Genomic DNA, 7,101 nt, shown 5'->3' on the forward strand with positions numbered 1-7,101 from the left:
CTGCTTATAGTTGATTTATTTTATTTTTTATTAAGTCTGTTTTTTCTACTCCCTATTCCCTATTCCCGCCCCGCCCGGCCCCGTAAAAATCATTCCCCGTCCCCGGCTCCGTCCCTGTTTCTGTCTTCTTTTCAGCCCCGTTTATAGTTAATTTTCTGGGTTTTTTCTCTATTAAATCTGTACTCCTTCCCTACTGTTACCTTGTCCTGCCACGCCCCCACCCAGTCCTGCCCCGTCCCGTTCCCATCAATACCCCGTAAGAAACCGTCCCCGTTCCTTGTCTGTCCTCGTTTCAGCATCGCTTAGTTAATTTTCTGTTTTTTTTTCTCTATTAAATCTATACTTCTTCCCTACTGTCACCTTGTCCTGCCCCGCCCCGTTCCCATCAATAACTCGTAAGAAACCGTCTCCGTTCCTTGTCTGTCCCGGTTTCAGCATCATTTAGTTAATTTTGTTTTCCCATTATACAAAGGTGGTGACGGACTGATTGATTGAGGTACGCAGTCTTGGCGCCGCCTCTACAGTGGTCATACGGCGCCGACACAAGTGGTGAAGAGGACGGAAGAAGCTATCAGGTAACAGGTAAGTACAGCCGCTCAGCCCACTGGACGTATTCCCATGAAGATGAAGGAAGAAGGAAAATACCAACAGAGCGATTGATAACATAAGAACTATCAGAACAAACAGCAGTAAAAAGCAAGGAAGTATAAAGTGCCTGTCTCCCTCATCTTCAAAATACCCCAAAATAATGTGATTGGTAAACATAATATGGAAACGTTTGATTGTGAACTAAGGAACGACAAATATTAAAAGCATAGTAGAGATAAGAAGAGATATAGATAGAGAGATACATAAATACATAGTCATACAAATACACACATAGATATATAGGTAGTTAGTTACATACAGAGGTAGAGGGAGAGAGAGCTCAACGTTATAATAAAGAAAACTACACCTCAGTTCTTGCATTATTTTCTACTTCAATCCTTCCTTACTTGAGTGCAATCCCTGTAATGTTTCCTCCGCTTCCTCTTCTACTTCTGCCAACCCTCCCTACCCCTTATACCCCCCATCCCTCCGTCCCCCTTACACCCCCCATCCCTCCCTACCCCTTACACCCCCCGTCCCCCCGTCCCCCTCCCAGGCCCGCGAGTTGCAGCAGTCCGTCCGCCAGCCTCCACAAAAAACGGGCCGAGGGTGGGAAAGTTGGCCCCGCAGACAATGGCGGGCCGCGCGTCATTCTAAGTCCCGCGTAAAAAGTGAGAACATTTGAGCCACACTTTCCTCCGTCATTACAAGTTATCTCACCTGGGAGCGAAAAATGTGTCTCGGCGGCCAGGCACAACGGAGCCAGAAAAAAAGATGGCGAGGGATGGCGGTGATAATAATAATAATAAAAAAATGATAATAATAATAATAATAGCGATGAGGCAGATAATGGTAGTCGTAACAGTGAAAGAAATTAAATATATGTAGATAACGCACGGAGGAGGAAACGACGGTAAAAAAAAATGTCTAGGGATGATAATAATAATAACGATAACAAAAATAACGGTGAAACAAATAATGGAAGAAATAATAGCAATAAATTCTATATAAGATAATACTTTAATCTAAGTTGGGGTAAATAGTAACCCACTAATATGAGGTTAATAAGCAGGGATAAAAAATGTGCTTCTAACTCCTATAGGACAGTGTGTGGAGGGGATGTGGGTGTGGGTGTGAGTGTGTGTGGGTGTAACTGTGGGTGTGTGTTTTTTTTTTTTTTACAGCAGAGGGGACAGTGCAAGGGCGTAAAATGAAAGAAAACAATAATTAAAAAAAAAGCCCGCTACTTACTGCTCCTAATGTGTGGGTGTGGGTGTAACTGTGGGCGGTGTTTTTTTTTTTTTTTACAGCAGAGGGGACAGTGCAAGGGCGTAAAAAAAAGAAAACAATAATGAAAAAAAGAAAGCCCGCTACTTACTGCTCCTAATGTGTGGGTGTGGGTGTAACCGTGGGTGTTTTTTTTTTTTTTTTTTTACAGCAGAGGGGACAGTGCAAGGGCGTAAAAAAAAGAAAACAATAATGAAAAAAAGAAAGCCCGCTACTTACTGCTCCTAATGTGTGGGTGTGGGTGTGGGTGTTATTTCCTGTTGTGTCTATCCCTATTTTCAGCTTTGGCCCCATTCCCCTCCCCTGTCACGTCCCCTCGGCCACCTGTAAGTACACCACAACACTCGAGAAGACGACCCGAAGCCACCCTCTGAATCCACACTGCCTACACAAGGGACGGAATAACTTGTAGAACGTTCGTCCGTCCATCGAGCCTCGTAAAGTCATCCAGTGTACTCGCATCAGTCATATTAAGCTGCGGAGTTTATTTTTTTTCTTATCCACAATCCTGTTCATAAAGTAATGCTGACTTGCTTGCTTTTAGACCTTTTGTTAATTATCCAACTTGAAGGCATTTCCAAGATTTTTTTTTTTTTTTTTTTTTTTACAGCAGAAAACAATGAAAAAAAAAGCCCGCTACTTACTGTTCCTAAAGTAGTCTATATTTTTTTTAACTTAGCCAAACAATCCAGCGCTATTAACGCAACTCTATTATATGAACTCCACCTAGTGAACTAACCGAACTAACGCTATTATCTATGCTAACACACACACACACACACACACACACACACACACACACACAAACAACGTCCTTCAACCCACGCTGCACAGGACGTTCGTTAAAACTCAGCCTCCAGCATTGCGTAATTTCTCACCCGGCGCCTCCGTCTTACGCCACTTCCGCATAACAGCTCCTCTCGCCTCTCTTGCTCGCGTCAGTCCGCCCCCCGCCGCGCCCCTCATTAATTCCTACCTTTGTCCTTCGTCACGTACGTCAGTGTTGTTCCGATGCTGAAGTAGGGAGACTGATCAGCGGCACCTAAGTACCGTCTTATGTGTCTGACCATGGTTGTGGAGAAATTGCTGCGGTCTGTTTCAGGCGGAATTGTTTGTGACCATTTGGGGAAACATAGGTTGGTTTTATAAGACACCTTCGCTTCTCACATCAACTATTTCTAAAGGTCAAAGAGGGAATCAATCGGGTTTTAATGAGTGGTTCTTTAGGTCCATGGTACAGAAGAAGGGTCAGACTACCACCAGGGTCATAAAACTACTACTGGAAATGCCCAAAATTCCTATGAAAGCCTTGTCAAATAGGTGAGCTTTCGCGACGGAATGTTTAGTAATATGGCCCTATATAATCTGCTCCACGGCTGACACAACGGTTTTACAGAGGGTAGATCATGTCTGTCAGTCTCTTGTCGTTTTTCAGGCAGTTGTATAAAACGAAAACCAAAAAAGAAACTCAATTTTTTTTCCACAACAAAGGAGACAGCTCAAGGGCACACAAAAAGAGGAAACAATAATAAAAAAAAAAGCCCGCTACTCGTTGCTCCTAAAAATAAAAAAAGAATCAAAAGAGGTGGCCGAAAGAGAGGTCAATTTCAATTCAATTTCAATATAGTGTAGACACGAAAACTACGGCATGTCTCGACTTTAGTGAACCATTTCATCAGATGTTTTTTTAAGTAAACCGAAATCATTTGGGATTATGGATAACAGTCGGAGATGGATTAAGACGTGGCTTGTTGGCATGATGGACACGTTCATGGCGGAATGGCGAAAAATTAAGATCGATTTTGGGTCCATAACAACGTATCAATTACATCAACGACTTTACTGTAACATAACTAGTGACATCAGTAAATTGGCGACGATTTAAATATAGTCAAAATGTTATATAGGATCACAATGCGGATATACTGGGGTCTTAAGTAACTCTCTCCTCACTCCCCCTTCTCCACCCTCTCCTATATACTCTCCTTTTCTTCCCTTTCCCTGCTTCCCCATCTTCACCCTCTCCATCAATCCTCATCTGACCCCTTCTTCCTCATCCTTCACTTCTCTCCATCATCCCCTCTCCTCGCTCCCCGTTCTCTATCCTCCTTCCTTTCCTTCTCTTCTAAATACTTTTCTTCCCCTCATCCTCTTTCTCCTTTCCTCGATCATCCCCTTCCCTCCCTCACCCCTTCTCCACCTTCCTTACTCTCTCCTAACCTTGCTTCCCTCTCCACCGCAATCCTTACACACAAACACACACACACACACACACACACTCACCACTCTCGTTAATTGCATCACTGCCTTCCTCCTCCTCCTCCTCCTCCTCTGTTTTTTTTTCTCCTCTTCGCAAATTCGAGGAAAACAGGAAAAGGACGCTCTCAATAATCACCATCAGTAAGTAGGTCGAGTTCCAATTCATCCATAATAATGATCGCACCGCGGTTATTAACTTACGCGGAATAATGGAGCTAAAAGAAATGTGGAGAGGGAGAGAGTGGGAAGGAGAGAGAGGAAGGGAGAAAGAAAGAAAGAGAAAAAGTTAGAAAGAAAGAACAACAAACACAGAGAAAAAAGAAGGAAGAAAAAGAAGAAAAAATAAAAAGGAAAGAAAGAAAAAACGAGTTACAAAAGTTGGAAAGAAAGAATGATAGAAAAAAAGAAAGAAGAAAGAAAATGAAAGAAAGAAAGAAAGAAAGGAGAGAAAGAATAAGACAGTAGGAAGAAAGAATGAATAGAAGGAAGAAACCTTGAGAGAAAGTTAGAAAGAAAAAGAATAAAAGAAAAAAAACTGTATACGTGTGAGTGGGTGGGAAAAAGAAAGAAAGAAAGGAAGGAAAAGAAAGAAAGAAAGAAACTGTAAACGCGTGTCAGTTATTTGTATTTATTTTTTATGCATTTACTGAGGAACAGAAATTTTGTATGCATTTTATTCTCAGCTAAGGGAAGCAAAAAATATATAAAAAAAGACAGTAACAACAACTCCAAGTAAGATGAAGTAAATAAAATAAAAATACAAGAAAATATGATATAATAAAAGTAAATAATAACGATAATATGAATGGAAAAAACAGCGTCGAGAAGTGTGTGGGGCATGATGAGGGGGCGGGGGAGGGGGAGGGGGAGGGGGAGGAAAGGGTAGGGAGGGGAGGGAGGGCAGGCACGCGGCTAACAAGGCCACCAGAGGGCAGCACCAGTAATGAGGAAGCGAGGTAAGAGGACGAGGAGGTGGGGGGGGAGGGGGGGCGCACCAGCATCCCTGTCCTCCCGCCTACCCACCCCCTCCACCACCGACACGTAAAGATTTACCGGAGAATATTTTCACAAGGCAAATGGAATATATATGAAGAAAAGGAAGAACAAAAAAGAAGAAAAATGAAAGAAAAAGAAAAGAAAGTAAGGAGAGAAAGAATATCAAACTAGTATAATTTTCAGAAGGAGACATCAAACTGAAGCAATAGCAAATAGAGACATTTAGACAGACAGACAGGCAGAACATAAGTCCGCTTCCATTCATCCACACATACAACAATTAAAAACAATACCGAGAACACCAACACCGAACAATCAACATGTATACACCCACACGTCAGCATCATCAGCATCACCAAGGCACACCAGGTAAGCTAAAGCCAGGTAGACAGCAGGTGGACCACGACGAAGATAACCCTCGATGTTCAAACTCCACTTCCTTCCTGCGCCTTATTTACCCAGATGTCCCTGTGCCTTGCGTCAGGTGGGTGAGGAGGGGGAAGTTATGGATGAAAGGTGAGGGGTGTATGGGGTGAGGGGGGTAAGGTGAGAGAGGTGATGGGTATGAGGGGTGATGGGTGAGGTGAGAGGTGTGAGGGGAGCCGCCACAAGGACCACAGTGAAGATAACCATCAGGAGGAGTCTTGCCCTTTGTCCCCGAGGCTGAGATGGGCCGATAGAGGGCTCTTCCTTGACGCCGCCCTCCTCCTCCTCCTCCTCCTCCTCCTCTTCCTTCCATTCTTCTTCTCTTCACTGCCATGTTCAGCCTTCCACACCTTTCCATTCACATCACCTTCCTGCTTGTCCTTGTCTATTGCCTCTGTTTTTTTTTTTTTTAATTGAACCTCATTTTCAAAACACTCTCAAAATTCTCCTTCCTTTTTTCTCCTTTTGCTGAGCCTTCTTTTTAAACGTGTATTCTGACGCTGATGATGTTTTTGTTTGTCTGTCTGTCTGTCTGTATCTGTCTTTCTGTTTGTTTTTCTTTCTCTTTCGGCACTCTAATCTTTGTCCACTAATCCCGCAGTGCCACCAGCTTCCTGTCTGAGTGCCCTCCTTGCCCTTTCTTCTGCTCCGTGCCTCCTTAACTCCCCATCTTTGCCCTTCTCCACCTCTCTTCCTTCCACTCTCATATTCTCCTTTCTGACACCCAAGAACACTCAGACAGCCTCAACAGCATTTCCTCTCCCCGCGCCCGGCTATCCAAGGTCCCATCTCCATTTACATCCCCAGGAACATTCTCTCCTCTCGATAATTTTTCTTACAGATAATCAAAATGAGTGACTCACCGCATTGGAGGGAGGCAGCTCTTCCTCCCCCAGCGGCCCTCGGGGATGCTGCAGATGGAAGTGCTGCATGCTGCGTGGTCTGTAAAGGAGAAAGACTCGTTAAGAATTGATATATGGTTCGGACGACTCAACGTGTGACAACAGGGAAGAGAAAATAAGTTACATTCTGCGGTTGAGAATTATGGAGATGTTTTTACTTGCTAACTGTGTTTACTGATTGAGATGTACTTATTTAGTGTGCTTTCACCTATGCGTCCAATGTTAAACTGTCTTTGTGTGTAGGTTGGGAGGGTTGAATGTGCCTTTTTGTAACTGAAATTTAATCACTACATGTACTTCAATAAACAATCGTGGTTCATGGAGAGGAAGCACTAACAGCTGTAGAGTATGGGCAACACCTTTGTAAAATCTACGACACCACATCCATCTACAGTAGTTGCCATACAAGAGCGTACTCCTCAGCGAGCCATCGTCTTCCCTGATTGACATGCAGTTTCCAAGGTAAGAAGATAAGCTGTAGAATTTTCAAACACAACTTAGAAAGGCCCGTGCAGGTTGGTGTGACGGTGAAATAAAACTAAAAACAAGGGAGTCTTCATCTATATTTCCTTTGTGTGTGTGTGTGTGTGTGTGTGTGTGTGTGTGTGTGTGTGTGTGTATTTACCTAGTTGTATTTACCAAG

At 43.4% G+C, this 7,101-nt stretch overlaps 1 long non-coding RNA gene across 1 annotated transcript; it reads left to right on the top strand.

Annotated features, from left to right (window-relative positions):
* Positions 1-467: 467 nt before the first annotated feature.
* On the top strand, positions 468-6,794 carry LOC127003930 (uncharacterized). Its single transcript, XR_007757467.1, has 2 exons — positions 468-582; positions 6,398-6,794. It is a non-coding gene; the product is annotated as an uncharacterized LOC127003930 (long non-coding RNA).
* Positions 6,795-7,101: the final 307 nt, after the last annotated feature.

Source organism: Eriocheir sinensis, chromosome 26 (assembly GCF_024679095.1).
Source record: "Eriocheir sinensis breed Jianghai 21 chromosome 26, ASM2467909v1, whole genome shotgun sequence".
NCBI classification, from domain to species: domain Eukaryota; kingdom Metazoa; phylum Arthropoda; class Malacostraca; order Decapoda; family Varunidae; genus Eriocheir; species Eriocheir sinensis.